The sequence below is a fragment of the Callospermophilus lateralis genome, chromosome 11 (assembly GCF_048772815.1).
Source record: "Callospermophilus lateralis isolate mCalLat2 chromosome 11, mCalLat2.hap1, whole genome shotgun sequence".
Classification (NCBI taxonomy): Eukaryota; Metazoa; Chordata; class Mammalia; order Rodentia; family Sciuridae; genus Callospermophilus; species Callospermophilus lateralis.
The window spans coordinates 12,106,188-12,124,825 of record NC_135315.1 but is presented as its reverse complement, the minus strand read 5'-3'; the positions used below and the strand labels follow the sequence as shown (position 1 = coordinate 12,124,825).

General features: G+C 48.2%; 1 long non-coding RNA gene across 2 annotated transcripts; it reads right to left on the bottom strand.

Moving 5' to 3' along the window:
• Positions 1 to 9,229: 9,229 nt before the first annotated feature.
• Positions 9,230 to 18,401, bottom strand: LOC143409287 (uncharacterized). 2 transcript variants are annotated; one of them, XR_013155622.1, is made up of 3 exons: positions 18,323 to 18,401; positions 17,669 to 17,794; positions 9,230 to 9,364 (listed from the first exon to the last, which is right to left on the bottom strand). It is a non-coding gene; the product is annotated as an uncharacterized LOC143409287 (long non-coding RNA). The 2 variants fall into 2 exon arrangements; XR_013155623.1 differs by having other exon boundaries at positions 18,314 to 18,398.
• Positions 18,402 to 18,638: the final 237 nt, after the last annotated feature.

Sequence of the window (18,638 nt, the reverse complement as noted above, 5' to 3'; positions counted from 1 at the left end):
CAACACATTCATGCTCCCCACTGTGATGAGCTTCTGACCACGGCAGGGGATTTGGGTCATAGGACAAGGCCATCAGCCGCTTGAAGATGGGGAAACTGAGTCCAAATTGCAGAAAGAGACTTACCCAATGTCACATAGCCAGTTAGCAATGGATCTAAGATTCAATGTGGGTTTTAATGCCTACCCTTCCCTATCCCACAGCTCTTTCCAACTGGGGCTGAATCCTTTGGCATAGGTGGTTGTGTTTCTGGATGAGATGTCGTTGTTGTTGTTGTTGTTGTTGTTGTTGTTTTATGAGAATGTCATTGTTTTGTGAGCTCTTTGAGAGCAGAGACATGAACTGGAATTCAGGTCAGGCCAACATTTGCTGATCTTTCATTTTGTGCAAGAAGCTTTCTTGGTCCTGCCATGGACAATCCCAGTAGTTAGCCCAATGTCCTGTCCCCAGGATGATTAGGAAAACTTCAAACAGCAGTGAACCTCGCCATCTCTAGGGGATGCTGTTTTCCTGCCACTACCTCCACATATGTACATAGATCTAGACATTCCAAGGCATAAGAAGAGTCTTCACACCACAGTTTTCTTTATTCTTTTGGACAAAAAGGAAAAGAAAAAAGAAAGAAAAGATAGTCATTATATAAAAAATTAGGAGAAAAAGACTGTGTCAAGTCCCAATTTCAATAATGGTAAAGTGGCTTATATTGAACTAACCCTCTAACAGATAACAAAGATAAACTTGATAAACTTTATTTTTTAAGTCATTAAAGAAAAAGAAAAAAACCTATTGGAGGCACTGGAGACTGGCTGAACTGGAGGGTATTCGATTTTTGAAAGAAAGGAACTATATTGAGAGCCATTTTATATAGTTTTCTCCCTGAGGTTGGTCTCCAGTTGGCATGTCATGGGGAAATTAGAACTCAAGCAGAAAGCTACAGAATCAGGGCTGCCAGGAGGACTGGGAACTGAAAGGGAAATCCAGAAAAGAGGAAGCAAAAAGATGGGGATCCCTAAAAACTGCATAATGAATTTCTCTAAAATTCTTGGATGATCCCTGAACTGTCCTTGCTTGGAGAGACCCAAGGAGCTTCAGAAGACAGAACAAAACAGATATTTTAGCTGCTGCTATCCCCAAGAGAAATAGTCTAGATTTTGAGTCCCATCAAGTTAACTGCCTTGGGGGGGAAAAAAAAAAAACTATAATCTTCAAAGGAACGTAAAATCAAGACTGCATAGCTTTAAAAATACAATGTCTACACGCGGGGTGTAGCTCAGTGGTGGAACACATGCTTAGCATGTACAAGGCCCTGGGTTTGATCCTCAGCTCCAGAAAAAGGAAAAAAAGTCTACTAAACAATCAAAACAAATACTGGATGTAAAGGGAAGAGAAAATATGATCTTAGTCAAAAGTAAAAACAATCACAAGAAACCAATCCCACTGGGATTCAGATGTTCAAATTAGAAGACATAGACTGGAAGGAAACTTATAAATATGTTCAAGGACTTAAAGGAAAATGTGTTCATAATGAATTTAAAAACAGAGAATCGGAGAACCAAAGTTGAAGTTTCAGAAAAGAAATTCTAGGGCCAAAAAGAACATCGAACATGAAGATTTTACTGGGTGGGTTGCAGATTGGAGATAGTGAAGAAGGGTCAGTTAAATTGAAAATTACCCAATTTGAGGAAAAGAGGAAGGATGTTGCAAGAAATGCCCATTATTTCCAGAGCAATAACATGGGGTCTAACATTTGTGTAATTAGAATCCAAAACGGACAGGGGAGAAGATGAGGATGAGAAGATGTTGGAGGACATGATGGCTGGAATTTTACTAAATCTCATGAAAAATGCCAATTCACAGATCCAAGAAGTTCAGTATATCCCAAGCAGGATAATAAATTTTACCAAGAAAACCACACCAGGGGACATCACAGACTGCTGAAAACAAGACATAAGGAGAAAATCTTGAAAGCTACCAGAGGGAAAAAGACATAAGCAAGGAAACAATGTTAAGAATGAATGGCGACTTCTAATAAGAAACACTGGGGACCAGAGGCAGCTTATCATCTCAAGTTGCTGGAAAGAGCAGATGGCAGTGTCCTTTAAGACTGTTTTGGAAACCTTCTCAACCCCCATTCTCCTCCCTGCCTGCCTGGCTGCTCCAGCAGCTTGGCCAGGGAACATGGTGTGGGTGTGTGTTGATTTAGCTCTATGCAATTTTAGTCCTGTGTCTATTTTTTTTAACTAATAGATATTTGCTAGCATAAGACATAGTTTTGTACTAAAGAATTAATGGTCACCAAGGAAACGCTTAAGAAAAGTTAAAGTATATGTTTGGGGGAAACTTCTTCATTTGCTTAGTGTTTTAAGATATAATTTCATGCGGCAGAGAGCACCAGTTTTAGGGGCACAGCTTAAGTCTATTTTTTACACATATCTACCTATGTCTGCATCACCGGATTAAGATAAAACATTTCTGCCATCTAGAAGGTTCTCCTGTGCTCCTCTCAGTCAGTGCCCACCACCAGGGGTAATCACTAGTCTGACTCTATCACCAAAGTTAATTTTTCTGCCTCATATAAACGGAACTATAGCCTCTTGCACCTGGTTTCTTTTCTTCACCCTGACATCTGTGCATTTTACCTGTGTTATTGTTTATACTAATAGTTAATTCCTTCTTATTGCTCTCTAGTATTTCATTGTATTTCATTCACCCACTGATGGGTATTTGGGGCTAGTTTGAATATCATATGTATCTTTTAGTGAAGGCCTGCAATCATTTCCCCTGGATAGATACCAGAAATAGAATTACTGGGATGTGTGACAGACATGTGTTTAGCTTTAATAGATCTTCACAGTTTTCTAAAGTGGTTGAACCAGTTTACACTTCTGTACAACAATGTATTGTGAGTCTCCATCATTCAGTGTCCTCGTCAACACGTGGTGTCATCAGTTTTTAAAAATTTAAGCCATTCTGGTGGATGCATAGGGTCAGTCTGCTGTGGGTTTAATTTGCATTTCCCCAGAAAGGAACGCTGTTGTACTTGGGTCACCAGCACCTGGAGCAGACTGGGCATATATATAGATCCTTTGTCTGCTAGATGGGATGGAGTTACCTCACTTACAGAGGCTTTCACCAACCTCCACCTTTTGCAGTTTTGCAGAGTACACACGACAGACTTTTCCAGAAGTTGGAATGAGAAATGGGTGGTGGGGGTGGGGGGGGGATATAACTACCTCCTACCTTAAGCCTCCACCTTTGGGATAGGGAGATTATGTCTACATCTTTATTCTAAGGGGCAATATTTGAACATTATTATGGAATTCTTCACGACTTCCATGGACAATAAAATCACTTGCTCAGGACTACCTCCGTACACTGGCTCTGAGAAGAGAAGCTGCTATTCAGGCTAAGTCAAGATGGTAGTCCCCTGGCTGGTTCCAAACCCAGGGCTGCTCTCCTGTGACACAGACTCTATGATACATGTGTGCTACACTGGCACGCCTCCAGAGACCATCCCCTCTGGGCCATGGAGTTTGAGGACAGTAGACTGTTGCCAGGTGGCAGATTTGTGGGAAGCCCTTGCCTTGATGCGAGGACGGCTTTTCATCTCCACCTGGATACTAATCACCTTGCAGCCGCTGGCCTGTGAGAGCTGCATTCCTCCACGGCCAGTATTCACAGGGCCTGCGCATTCCTGGTGGGCGGGACACAATGTGTGGATTCACCAGACAGGATTACAGAAGGGCTTTTCTTCCCTGCACTGGGGCTGGGGGTTTGTGTGCATTTCTGCTCGGACACTGCATCTCCAAGGAGGTTTTTACTTCCTAAGAAGGATGCAACCCACTGAGCTATTCAGAATGGGTAAATGAGAAAATGGGTTAATAAAATACACGCTAGAGAAAAAGAAAATCAGATTAGGGGGCTGCTGTGGGCTCAGAGTGCCTTGCTGGGCCCCAGGAAAAATAGAACAAGATGATTTTTTTTTTTTCTGGCCCAAAGGACATCATATCCAGAACACTACCACTAATCCAGTGTTCCTGTTCTAACAAGTGTCTTATCAATACCTTTTTAAAAGTCCAGTTCTTTAATAGACTAGCCACTACTTCTTCTTCATAGGTGTATTCTCAATTTCTTTGGTAGAACTTTGATGTATTTTTCCTGAATACATAGTGGGGTGTGTCTGACGTTTGTTTGATGATTGTTTCTACCATGATCACAATTTCTCACTTTTAATGCACCAAGAACCTGAGTTCTTGCTTTAAAAGATGCCCTGGGAATTGATGAGCCATCTTGCACGTGGTGTGGACGGTGAGTGTCAGCAGCCAGTACTGAATGCCTGGCCCTTCCCCAGGCTGGTTGGAGTTAGCCTTGTTTGATGAAGAGGCAATGGTAAATTTTCTCCTTAACAGGAGGAGGGGCAGGGAAGACGAAGGGAAGTTAAGAACTGAAGGTTTTGTCTGTTAAGACTTTTTCCCAAACTTTCAAGCTGAAAGGTTTTTTGAAGAGTTGCAAGCATGTTTTTGCAAGACGATAGAAAAAGGAGAAGAAAGGTTAAATATAAAAATTGAAGTTTGGCAGGCAGTATTCCCTGAACTCAATGCATTGCTTGTGGTATTCTGAAAAAGAAAAGAATTTTGCTTTGAAAATGTCATACTCCAAAGAAGTTTTTGGAAGTTATTTCTAGGGGAGTTGACTCCTATTTAGTTGAATGGATGATTTGACTGTTCCTTTAAAGATATTTCAAACTGTTCCAAACAGTCTCTCTCTTTTTGAACAACAGAAGACCTACCCTACGCAAAGTTCCAGTAAAACAGGGTAGGAGGGAAGACATTTCCATTTCAATGGAGAAGCGAAATAATAATTACAAAAATGTCAAGATGTTAAAGCTCATGCCTGATAATCTCCTCCAAAGATATGGGAATATATGCCATCCAGCAGCTCCCAGGAAACTCCCCAGATGTTAGGCAAGCAATCAGGTGACACCCGGTGACTATTAGAAGCCCTGCAAAGGCAAGGAACTTCAGGGAAGAGTTGCCACTGTACCATCAATGCAGCTGTTCTAGAAAAAGCACTCTGCCTCTTTTTATTCTCCCACCTCAAATGCTCCAACTTCCTCCTTCCCTTCGGGAGGTGCTCGGAGACAGTGGATGGCTGTCATGTATCCAGCTTGTTTCCCTTCATGCCAGGGGACAGGCACGGCATCAAGGCCTTAGTGCTTTGGCAGTTCTAATAAGGAGCCTGCCAGAAGTAGATGGCACCAACACTGGAGAGGAGCACTGGGGGGAAGGGGGAGCAGGCTTTTCATAGGGGAGGCATCTGCGCGTGGAGGGGAGACGATGTGGCAGAACATGGTTATGTCAGACAGTGAGAGAATGTATTGCCACCCTTCAGTAGCACTCTGTTATACAAAGATGGCGATTGCCTTATCTTTTTTTAATATTTATATTTTAGGTGTAGCTGGACACAACACAATGTCTTTATTTTTATATGGTGCTGAGGATTGAACCCGGGTCCCGCCCGTGCTAGGCTGAGCCACAATCCCAGCCCGATTACCTTGTCTTTTTCCACATGGACTGGATACCTAGGATGTCTTTGCTAAAAGGTGCTTTTGGGGTGATTTACTCCACCCCCTCACTTTACTAGAGAAGAAATTAGGTGACAGAATTTAAATGGCCTGACCAAAGCCACACCACAGTGTGATAAGTATTGCTGAACTGCTAGGGTAGCTCTGACACAAGCCAGTGTTAACAGATGTGTCCCAGAGGAGCCCCTTCAGTCTACTCTAGTAGGGCTTCAGTCCTCAGCAGAGCACTCAACACACAGTAGATGTTCGTGACTGGCGGGGGGCACAAGAGGACAGCCTCATCAAATTATCTGCACAGTCAGTCCCCCACAGAGCCATGGCTGAGCTCATGGGCTCCACCAAGATTCAGTGAGGGGAACCCTGTTTTCCGGGTTGCAAGAACAGACTCCTATTGCAAGAACAGAATCACTGCCCCTGGTAGGGGAGGGGAGGAGCCTCTCCGGCTGATTAGCTCAACCTAGTGGCAGGAACATACAACGCAGTCATGATTTTATTTGGGGTTTTGTTTGTTTTTTACAGTACGGGGGATCCAACCCAGGACCTCATGCATGCTAGGCAAGCGCTCTACCTCTGAGCTGTGTCCCCAGGCTTAAGCCATGGTTTTGAATCCCTCTTGGTGCATCCTGCTTTCCTCATATCACCATCAGAGATGGTGCCCTAGTCGGTCATTCTACCTGTTTACAGTAGAGTCTAGGGCAGATGGAAGCAGATTCATCAAAACTGCAGGGCACGCAGATCCGCTCCTGAGGATCAGATTCCTGTGCTTAGTCATCCAGGTATGACATACTGCCAGCAAGTTGAGAAGGTAGTGTTTGACTCTCCTTTGCCTTTATTTCCTATGCTGTTGATTATAGGATGCTCCAACTCGGAACTTCCTTCTCCTCCCCTTCCTTTGGGTTAATTGTGACAATGTCTCATAGAATCAGGTTGCGTTTTCATGATCAACCAGTGGGTGTCGCTGTTTAGCACATTGTAGACTTCAGCTGGCCCCCTCAGTTTTTTAGTTCTGTTGGATAAACTACTCAAGGTTCTGTTAAGAACACTATAAAATAATGCTTTTCCAAAGCAAAGGCTCCTGTAGTTCCAGTTCCTCCACCACAATTGTTCTTGTGGCCAACAGCAATTCTTTAATGATCCATAACAGCAACCATGACCATGTATTGGTATCCTCAGGTCCGCCTGAGGAAATGAAGTGAGATATAGTTCCCACTCTCAAGAGCCTGCAGTCTTGGGGGCTCTGTGAAATCCGCTCCCACCTGTTTTGTTTTCACAGAATTATTGGAAAAATAATGAGTATACTTAGAATTTGCTACAATGTGCCAAAGACAGTATGCCAGCTCTAATCCTCCACACTTCTGAGTGGAGAGTTTCCCCATCTTACAGGCTAGGGAACTGAGGCATAGAGGGATGAACTCGCCCCAGGAAAGTGGTCTGCAGACAACCCATGGCAGAGTGAAGTAGTCTCAAGCTACTCAGACAAGACTTCGAACCTCAGCTTACCGGGATGGTTATGTATGATGTACCACAGTCTTTGGATCTCCAGTTCATTTTCCTAAAGAGCGAAAGCATTCTGGAGTGTCCCCTGCTGCCAGCAGAATGCTCCCCCTGCACACACCCACCCACCCTCACACATGCCCCTACACCCCTCCCCACCCCGCCACCCAGTGTGAAACTGGGCAGCCAGCGAAGGAGGGCGTCTGCCCCGAGTGCTGACCTGCGGCCTGTTTCTGCTTTGAGGCCAGGAGCTGGCAAATGCTTATTTAAGAAGAATGTCCCTGGCTTTGGGCCCTTGGGTGCCTCCAGCAAAGCCACCTTTAACAGGAACCTGTTTCTGACACCCACTCTCCTCAGACACAAAGCCCCACTCCCTGAAATCAACATGAAAGGAGAGCCTTTTACTTGATGCCTGCAGTAAGACTCCTCTCTGGCCTGCAGCCTCCAGGGAGAAGTCTCTAGGTAGGTCCAGCTTCAGCCTCACTTGGAAATTAACGTCCATTTTCTTCAGCTGCAGCCATGTTTGTCTCATAAACAAACACCAAGAGGTAAAGGGACCACAGGACAAGCCCCAGAGGGAAACATGGGCTGCGATGCTCAAGAATGGAGCTGGTCCTGGTCCCCACAGGAGAATCTAGTGGTTCTCCTTCTGGATTCCCAACCTGTCAGCCCTGTCCCCATGGCTTAGTGCCTGACCAGTCCAGCATGATTACATATCAGAACCTGGAATAGAATTTCCTGGACCAAAATTTTAAAATATTCTTCATATCATATATTTTTTTTTGCCAGGAGAAAACACTAAAACACTTTCAAAAGTAATTTAGAATAACCCAGGGCATTTGAAAACCCTAAAATCTCCAGTCTTTCCATAATGGTTTCCCCTCCTTGCACAAACATCCCTGAGCATCTTACTGTCCAATGGGCAAAGATTAGAAAACCATTATAAAATGGCAAAGCCCCGAGTGAGGAGAGATTCCGATGATTCCAAATGCAGGCTGATTCAGGCTTACAGTGCTTTTTAAATCTTTCATTTCTTCACAGTTGAATGTTTGAGCAGTTGTACTTCTGACAGGAAAGCAAATGAAACCCTCCAGTCCAAGTAGAAGTTCCTCCAGGGTCTGTGCAAATCATATTATAAAGCAGCTTTTATGTATCTACAATAATTACGCTTGATCCGAAGAAGTTTGTTTTGTGTTAAGCTAACTTTAGCCTTGACATTAATTGGGAGCAGATGCATCCTAGCCTCCTAGGCTGTTCAGCACCTTTTGCTCACATAGGGTTCTGTGTACAACTATGTGTCAGGTAGAAATAGTCACAGCCCAGGGCATCTGCCACCCCTGAGGGTCGCCTGAGCTATACTGCATTTCTGTGGCTTCTCATTGTCTGGGCCAGGGCATGTGCCCCTCTCAGCCGGGAAGCCTCACCCATGCTCAGCTCTAACCCCCAACCCGAGAAGCAGGGTGGTGAGAGCCCCGTGGCTCAGTTTGAATGACATGCCCACATCCGTGACCCCTCTGGTTCCTTTAAATCCAAGAAATGGAAGAGTGACCTAAAAGAAATGAGGGCTGAGGCTTTAAAGGATTACTCTCTGAGAGAGAAAGTTCAGTCCCTGGGAGAAAAGAGCCCTAGGCCTTTGGAGAAAGTATGAGAAACATTTTGATCTTTTCACATAAACCATTCTGCTTTTCAAAACCTGCTCCCTTTCCAGAGTGCTGGCTGAGAGCACAGATAAATAAGAATAAAAACCAAGACAGGGAGGTTTGAAAATAAAAACCCAACAGGCTCATTCCCAGCCCAGTCCTCAGCACAAACGCTGGGTCTCAAGGCAGCTTGTCCACAGTGGATAAGGGCTTCCTTAACTCAAGCACCAGGAAGCCCAGGCCAAGGGCTCGGGGTTCAGAGCTCCCACACCTCGCAGAAGGAGGGGGGCAGCCCCGTTTGTCTGACCCCGCCCCCGGCCGTCCCCAAGCTTCCTCCAGCTCCAGGACGCAGTGGTTGAAAGCACTGTCAGGGCCTGGCAGATGGAGAAGGGAGCTTTCCAGATGTTGCACACAATAAAGGGAGCTTTTATTATTTTTTTTTTTTTCTAAACAAGGAGTGGGGGATCTGTACGGAGGGCGAAATGTGCCTCTCCAGCCCTCGCTGGGGCGTGCTGATGCGGTGTCAGGCCGGGAGGCGCGGGCTGCGTGGAGGGGCAGGTGCGGCTCCTTGAGAGATCTCTCCTTGCTCCTTCCAGTGCGGCTGGGAAGCTGCAGAGACGGGCTCTTCCTCTGGCATTTTCATCTTCTCTGTGTCGACAAGCGTTCCAAATGGGATTAAAGGGAAAGGAGAAATGAAACGCACGTTTCCAACGTTATTAGCACGCACACACGCACACACGCTCCTTCTCACCCTTTTCCTTCTCTCTCTTTTTAAGATAGGCAGCGTAATGATCCTGAAAGAGCTGCTGCCTCCTGGAACTCAGACTTTTGCCAAAAAGAAAGGGGAAGAAAAGGAAAAAAAAAAAGAGTTGATTTTTTTCCTCGGGATAGTGAGGATCTCCATGAGACTGAGTTGGTGTTGGGAGAAGCAGGGAGGAGATTTCCCCTTGTCCCAGCCTCTTTGGAGGCAGCTCTTTTTAACAAGCCATTTCCTGGCATGAGGACTCAGTCCCCTTCCCCCTTTAAGTGTCGTGTACCGTGTCAGACATCAAAGCCCTAATTAAGCCCATTTTTTAATTGTGTCTTTTTGCTTCATTACTTTCTCTACGCCTTTGATGAGGGCTGCCCCTCTGATCGGCCCTAAGTGATCCCTTTCTCTGTATTTTTCAGGTCTGAAGATTGCTGGCTGGGTGGTTTTGTTATCAGCTCCCCTTTTTCTCTTCTTCAAGTTGGGGACACAGTGCCTTTTCTGCCCATCCTCCTCCTCATAGGCCAACAGTTAAAGGGATATTCACACCTTTTCCCCTCCCGGCTCTTCTATTCTTATGAAGTTTCCATTGATTATTGTCCTGAAATTCCTTGGTCCAGTCATAGATAAAAGGATAATGACTTCAAAGGGAAGAGTTAAGAGTTTAACCCCAAGCTAAGAGAGTGGACAACTAGGTAATTGAGGGTAATAACCCATCACAGACTTGCTTTCAAAGGATCGCCAAGCTGAACTCTCAGGTGGCTTTAATTTTATTAACATTTGTAGCCGCTGACTTGAGAAGCTGGTCTGGAGTCATTACGAGCTTCAAAGCGCCAGGTAACACTCGGCCTGGCCGGGAACCTGACAGCAATCTGGGCCTGAGCTCTTCCCCCTGCGGATGGTAGCGATTGCTAACCCAGGCTTCTCTGCCAAACCACAGACCCCAGAACCTTGGGGAAGGCCAGAAGATCAAAGGTCCCACTGGAGCCCACCCCTTTACCATGGCAATCAAGAATTCAAATCAAGTGAAGATACTTGGGAAGCAGTAGGTTGTGGCAGGGAGAAATCTTTCCTTCCTTAATGACAGCGGGCCTGGGTCTTCACTGACGCTCCCAGCTCAGGCTTTGCAGAGAAGGTGGGGTCCTGTGGACAGGACCCAAGTACACCCTGTGCTGCCTGGGACAGGGAGTATTGGGAGGAGGGTTGAACCCTCAGGGGCTTTCCTGTCCATTCCTTGCATCATCCTGAGATGCCCCATGGTCCAGCAGAGAGAAGCAGGCCTGGTGACACCCAACAGCTTTATTTCATAAATGAGAAGCCAGTGTTTCAAACAGATGAGGGGACTTGCCCAAAGTCGCCAGTGAACTAACTGGCAGCAGCAGATCATAGCCGCGGGCACAGTTCTGAATCCCATGGCTAATGCTAGACGAGCAGAAGGAACCTTGGAGGGAAGGAGGAAGACCACGTTCAAGTAGAAAACTGCCCTGGAGACAATAGACAGCAGTGGCAGCAGTGGCAACATCCCGTCCAGCTCTTCCCAGCCTCCCTGTCGCCTTCTGCTGCCTTCTGCTCGGCACACCTGCATGTGACCCTTCAATAAATCCCAAAGGCCAGGGAACCTCCTCTTGGTCATTGTGGCCCCTGGGGACCCATCCCTGATTTATTGCACTGATTGCAGAGCTCTCCATTTTCCCGGCTGGAGGAGCTTGATAGCCTTCCAGGTCACTGGAATTGCCAGGCCTTCCCAGGGCAGCTTCAGGCAGTCCTTTTGGCTGTTAGAAGTTTAACAAAAGGCCTTTGAAATGGACCGACCACTTGAACAGCTGCCCAAGGACTATAGCCTCCCTCTGCAGACTGCAGCAGGGCTCTCTGACGGCATTCCTGGGCCGTCCCTTCAGAAGGCTAGGGGCTGGCGGAGGTTCCTAGAGTACCTACGCTGCTGCCAGCACACCTCAGCCCCTCCAGCCCTCCTCATGGGCTTTTTCAGAGCTGCCTGAATCCTCAAAGGACCAGGAAAAGCCCTGGATCACCAGCAGCAATGACACAGCCCCCTCCGAGCACTTGCAGAGTGCGAAGGACTGTGCACAGCTCTCAGAGAGCACAGGTCCCCAGCAGGTTTAAGAAGACTGCCTCACTGTGGCCCCAGCGGCCTGTGGTTCTCACTCCTGTTCCTTGCAAAAACCTTCTCTCCAGAAGCAGAAATGACTGCTGCCCTGGCAAAAGGTTTTCAGCATCTCAAGCCATGATCCAAGCTCCTAGAGTGGACCGGCACATGGGGGCCCAGGCAGGAGAATCAGGAGGGCAGAAGAGAGCCAGGAGCCCTCTTGGGACCTCTGTGGCCACCTCCGCTCCATGACTGTTTGCCCCTGCTAGTCCTTTGCAGAATGTCCTGGGAAGCCCAAGCCCAAGGTTCTAGCACCATTGATCACCTGTGATCTATTCAGTTGATCAGGCTTCACTTCCAGTCTTCTTTCTTTCTCTTTTTTTCTTTTTTTAAATTCACCAAAGAACCCTTTTCCCAGTGGTGACAGGATTACCAGAGATCACAGAGTGTCTGTCCCCTGAAGAAAGACTTGTCCTGTGCAGCTGTATGTACTCAGACCAGAACAGACTCTCCTCCATCAAATGTATGTTATGCACCTTCCAAATCATGGAATCAAGGGTTAGTTGGTTAGTTCCTTACATCTGGTTTGCTCTTGGAAAATTATCATAGATATTTAGTGTAGGCTGATAGGGGAAGATGGTATGATCCATTCCAGAATTGAATCCAAATTCTGAGAAACGCATCTGCTAATAGATATTACACACTTCAGCCTGCTTACTCTTAGAGAAGAGAGAACTTGGAGATCACTGGAAACAAGCTTAGCATGGTCTGTCCTTCCCCAGGGAACTGCATGGACATGAGCCTTCTGTACTCTCTTACCCAGAACCCCTGGTCAGTAAAGATGTGCCTGAGGTCAGGGTCATGAGTCCTTGGCTCTGGTATAGAACTAATCATGTGTGAAATGAGATGCTAGGATCGTGAGTCTTGCCAAGCTTTGATTTTTGTGATGTGGTAACCCAGATGTTTTAGTTCAGAGATGTGTGTGATGTACTGGACGGAGCCCAGACTTTGAAGTTAGACAGATGTGTGTTCAAGTCCAGACTGCCGTTTACTGACCAGCCCAGCTTGGGCAAGTCCGCAGTCAGCAGGTCCTTTGTGGCTTAGGAGTTTTGTGGGCAACTACAGCCAATCACTAATCAGACACCCAGGGCACCTGCCAGAGCTGTATCCCTGCCTAGGGCGAGCTGCTGGGAATGTAGAGTGAATCGATCTTGCCCGTAAAGTTGTGGGTAGCTTCCACGTGTCCCCAGCATTCACCCACAGAATCTAGAATGAAGTTTTCTGCCAAAAGGAAACGCCAGTGCTCAGTGATTAATTGTTTTTTGGGTGGAGCTCACATGCCTTAGTGATATCTGTGATTGTGGGGATGTACCAAGGATTTTTTCATTATTATTATCCGAAGGGATATAGGGCAATTTGGAAAAAGGAAACCAAGAGGAATAACGAGGAACTGTGGCATCTGCTTGCACTGGTCCAGGGAGGAAGAAGTTGACACAGTAACAGCCATAGAGGTGCTTCATTCAAAAAACAAGCAGGTGACCAGCATCAAGGATCTTCCTGCTCCGGTGGAGAACCCTTAGAAGGAACCTCTTGAGAAAGGTGTCTCATGTGAGAGTCGTGTAGTTTATTAAAATTGTACAGCTTTTCCCCAGTTTATTTCTGCATTTATTGGATGCGTTTATGGAAGGAACAGAATAGGTCTTTGTGGGAAGAAGCAGAAGGAAATTACAAAAGCAATCAAGACTCAAATAATGGCATTTATGTTAGGATTCTACTTATGTCTAAGACCCTACTATTTGTTACATCAACTATAGGGGAGAAATGATAAAAGGTTATTACTAATAAGCTCATTTTATACTAAAAATAAAGTAAGCACGTCGAGGGCAGAGACTTCCTTGCCATGATGAGGGCTTTGATGTAGACCCTGTGGTCCAAGGAGAGCCTGGCCACCCCAGGGAAGGCCACAGGCTCCCAGCCCCACACCCAGGTTTCCCACAAGAAGACAGTTCAAGTCCCGACAGAGAAGCTGGCAGAGGTGCCCTGACTCCCAGCATCGTTCAGAGGTGACTCTCTGAGTTTTGACTCTTTTCTTGCAACTTAGAATTCAAGACAATCAGGCTCTATAAAAGGACGGGGCCCAGAGTTGAGTGTTTTGGAGGGAGATGTGCTTGTGGGCCTACCAGGGAGAAAATGGGGAGGGGCCAGGTGGGATGGGGATCCCTCAGCCACGTCATCCAACAGTACTGGTTTTCCGAGAGAGAGATGGTGACGTTCTTCCTCACTGTGACAGGGAAGAGGTTAACTTGGGGGCTGAAGAGATTTAGAGCACCTCAGAAGGCTGGCCTGGCCCCAGGAGGGAAGGCAGGCAGGGATCTGGCGCGGGGTCTGTCGAGTCTTATTGAATGGCCAACTTTGATCGCTCTTCATCCTCCAATCTGAAGAGCTAACTCCAGTGCTCGGTGATTAACTGCTTTTTTGGGTAGAGATCACATGCCTTGGTGATATCTGTGGTTGGGGCATCTATCAGTATCAGGCTTTGAGGGTCAGAGCTGCAGCCTGTGCAGCTTATCATCTGCATGAAGCCTTCAAGGGCAGCCATCGACCTGCAGGGTTTGTTTAGTGCTGCCCCTTTCCTTCCCGCTAGCCCTTGGCCGACATCACTCACCACTCAGGAAGTGGGGTGTGCTCTGAGTTAACAAGGTGCCTTGAACATTCTTGGAGAACTTGCTCAGGCTGGAATCCCACTTTTATTCTTATAACCATCAGAGAGGTGAGTAGGACAGCTAGAGTCATCTTGGTTGTGGAGATAAAGGGCACTGAGTCGCTAATGGATGGGGAGGTGACCCTGCCTGGTGTCAGTGGCAGACCCTGATGGGCCCCGACTCTTGCTGCAAAGCCCTGTTGTAGCCGTTAACGGGCTTTACGGTTAGCTCTCGAGGTCAACACAGAGCCAGCACTAAAGGAGTGCTTTCATTGCTAGGGCCTGCCCCTTCCCACTGGAAGGAATCTTTAGCTCACCCTCATCCTGGAGATGGAGCCAATTCAGCAGTCCTGTTTGGAGCTTTCCTTGACATTCTAGGTTTGAGCCACACTTGTTCTTCACAAGCACCAGTTCCTGGCTGAGGCTAGCGCTCATGGGATACACCGGAAGTCCTTGGGCAGTGCCATAATGGTGGCAGAGGGCCTCAGGGCTCTGGTCTCTGATCCCCTCCTCCCATCCAGGTCCCCAGTTTCTTCGTGCTTCACTCACAACTTTCCCTTCTGCATCTCTGATAGAAGTTTCTAGAACCTGCTTTGTCTGCAGTTCAGAGAGCCCTAGGTATCTGTGTGCCCATCCCCACCCCACCCCCACCCATCACCATGACTGACTCATGAGGCTGTAAAACCTCCAGCTCCCTCGCCACCACTCCAGGACACAGTAAGGGCTGGCCTGCGCTGCTTTCAGAGGTGGCCCAAAGTTCCCTCCTGGGGGTTGGGGGCAGGGAATCATCCTTTACTTGGCTTCCCTCCTTCTGTGTCTCTTCCACTTCCTTACTCCGTGGCTGGCTTTTCCCAAGACTATTTCCTAAGAATTCACATGAATTCCCACCTCAGAGTCTAGGGAGCTGAAGTAGAGTGTAAATATCTAAATAAATGCAATCTCTTAGTGTAATGGACTCCCTTGCTGTCCCTGTTTCCTAAATCCTACTGCTCATTGAAACCCGCCCCAACCCGCCCACAATACAGAATTTCTGAAACAGCTCAGGTCACATAGCTCCTCCCAATCAGGTTTGAGGCCACCGTCTTAGCAGAGTGTTGGCAGTGGCCACAGCCCCTCTGCCCCCCTTGCCTTGCACCGTGTCTGCTAGCACCTAAGATACAGCTCTGCGGGAGCTGTCCCCACTCCCAAGGCTGTTTCTGGATTCCAAGCCTTTGTTCAAGCTGTTCTGTTTCCTGGGCTGCCCTTCTCAGCTCCTTTGGATGGTTCTGTACCTTTGTCATCTCATCCAAGGTGGGCTCAGTGCCCCCTTTTACTCCCTGAGCACCCTGGGGACATCCCTGGCTTGGCCCCTCCCCATTGCTACACTGTCTATTTCCTGTGTCTGTCTCTCGCACAGTGAGGGATCCTGAAGGCCAAAGGCTGTGTTCGATGGCCATTGACGCTGCCCTGTGCCCAGGTGTGTGGCAAACGCCCTCACAGACGTGGGTCAGACCCACCTGTGATGTTCCTTGGGAAGCTCCATGAACATGGTACTAGGGGATGAATTGTGTCCCCCCACATTTATAAGTTGAAGACGTCACCCCTAATACTTGGAGACAGGACCTTTAGGAGGTAATTAGATCTCACTGAGGTGGCACCCCCATGGTGGGATTAGTACCCTGCAAGGAAGAACCTCTGAGCTCCCTCTTCGCCCTGTGAGGACATAGCCAGGAGTCGGCCATCTTCAAGCAGAAAGAGAACCAGATTCGCTGACACCCTGGTCTCGGTCTACTCCACCTCCAGACTGAGAAACAAATCCTGTTGTTCAACTTACCCCATCTATGGCATCCTGCTATGGCCTCCCGAGCTGACTGATACAGGTATAGTAGACTCCAACAAAGACATTTCTGAGTGAATACCAGAGCACTTATGACTGGAATCCAGCATCAAGACCTTCCAAAAGGTCACTTCTTAATCACAGTAGAAGAAATTGAGGCATTTTACTTGCACGGAATGACAATGCTGCCATCCACTTGTTCCAGGATGCCTTGGTGTGGGCTAGTCTCGAAGCCACTGGGCTAAGCCACTGACCCCTAAAGCTGACCTTCTTAGTCTCTGGCGCAAAGTTCTGGAATCTGCATTTGTTGAGACCTCCCCCAAGGACTCCGGTGCAGGTGACAGGTACAGCCCCAGCACTGTCTGGTACCACTGGGCCCCAGAGCTCCACGATCCCTCTTTATCTGTTTGATGCTTAGATTTGATATATCATTGCATGTGACACCCAGGGCCAGCCACGAGGCAGGCGACCTCAGAACAACAGTGTGCACTCACCGAGGCGAAAGCACAAGGCTGCTCTCAAGGAGCCTTTCGGACCACTCTCTGAGCACAGGGTGTTGGGGTTTGGATGTGAGGTACCCCCAAAAGCTCACACAGGAGACAAGGCAAGAAGGTTCAGAGAAGAAATGATTGGGTTATAAGAGTCTTAACCCAATCAGTGAATTAATCCTCTGATAGGGATTAACTGAGTGGTAACTGAAGTGGTGTGGCTGGAGGAGGTGGGAATTGGGGCGTGGCTTTGGGCTATATGTTTGTATCTGGCAAGTGGAGTCCTCTCTCTGGTTCTTTTTTTTTTTGGTACCAGGGATTGAACTCAGGGGCACTCGACCACTGAGCCACACCCCCAACCCTATTTTGTATTTTATTTAGAGACAGGATCTCACAGAGTTGCTTACAGCCTTGCTATTGCTGAGGCTGTCTTTGAACTAGCAATCCTCCTGCCTCAGCCTCCCAACCTGCTGGGATTTCAGGCGTGTGCCACACCCGGCTCTCTCTCTGCTTCTTGATCATGATGTGAGCTGCTTCCCTCTGCCATGCTCTTCCGCCACGATGGAGCTGGCTGTATATGGACTGAGGCCTCTGAGACCCTGAGCCCTCTACAGTTGTTGTAGCGGGTCTTTGAGTCACAACAGTGAAAAAAAAAAAAATGACTAAAACACAGGGACAGGAACTGCACTTGCCTAGGCCCAACATCACCATCCTTCGCGCGGCGCCCTGGGGTGAGCCGAGGCGCAGGTGCACACTCTCATTATTCTGTCCTCAGTAGGGAGAGTGGGTGAGGAGGGATCTCCCAGGCCCCTGCCTGCGGCTTGTGCAGCCAGAGCCCCAGCAGGACTCCTGGGGCCTGCAGGACTCCCTGGTGGCGCCACCCGCCCTCTCAGAGCCAGCACACTGGCCTTGGCTTTGCGCCCCTGCCAGCATCTGGCACTGCCCTTGCCAGGAACTCTTAACTGTGATGCCACCGCCAAAGCCTTGCAGCCGCTTCACGGAGAAGCTCTGCAGCTTCCTCTTCTGTGGACGCAGAGCTGAAGGCTCCTCCTCACCCCCAAAGCACCTTCTCTTAGGAAACCCGCGCAAAAGCACCTTCTCTTAGGAAACCCGCGCAGTCCTCAGGCAGTCCTTCATGATCCCTGCAGAGGCTCCTGAGGCCCTGGGGGTGGGTGCAGGGCAGCTGTGCAGGAGGCTCCCTCAGTCTTCCGTGCAGCAGGCCTTGGGGACCAGGGCAGGAGAAGAGTTAAGTTCTGGGCTGAGCTTCAGTGTTCAATTTCTCTATTTCCTGTTGATGACATGATTGCCTTCCTACAACCATTGACACATGTTGCTTTCATCTGTTTCGTTTCAAGACATGAGTACACTCGCTGGAAACTATGCTTAATAGCTAAACTCAAAACATTTGCCTTGCCTTGCCTTCTGGGACTGCCGCATTCTCCAGCGGGTTTTGGGGGTGGCAGTGGCATATTTTATTTTTTTAGCCAGTATTTTTAACCCAGCTGAGAGAGTCGCTGGCGGCTCCTGGACATCTGCCTCAGGTCCATCTGCTACATGTGGGATATTTCTTTGCCCTAGAGGAGGCCGATGGCTCACCCCAAGTTGTGGTGAGACCATCTCAGTCCTCCCCACTGTCCAGCCCCTTCCCCTGACTGCCAGGGAAAGGACAGACCTGGTTTAACTATGGGACGGGCAGGTGGGTTCTCCCGGATGTTTCCGTGTCCCTGAGCTCACACCTACCCTTCCTACCTTCACCGGCGCCGGGCTCCATGACTCATGGCTGGACCTTCCAAATGGAGCCTCCAGAATAGAGAGGTGAGCTTGTCAGTCTCAGCCCAAGGACTCTGGGGGACAAACAGGCCTGGCTGCTTGTGGCCTGGATCTGGGCAAGGCTCCCCTGGCCAGAGCTCCGATGGAAAGTGGCCACTGGAAGCAGGCCAGCCTCATCTGGTTGGAATTGGCTTTGACACGTGTTTCCAAACCTGGTTGCAGAGCCATGGCCATCACTCCTCACCCTTCGCGGGGCTGGGACAGCACTGCCTATTGACAGAGTCTGAAAAGTGAG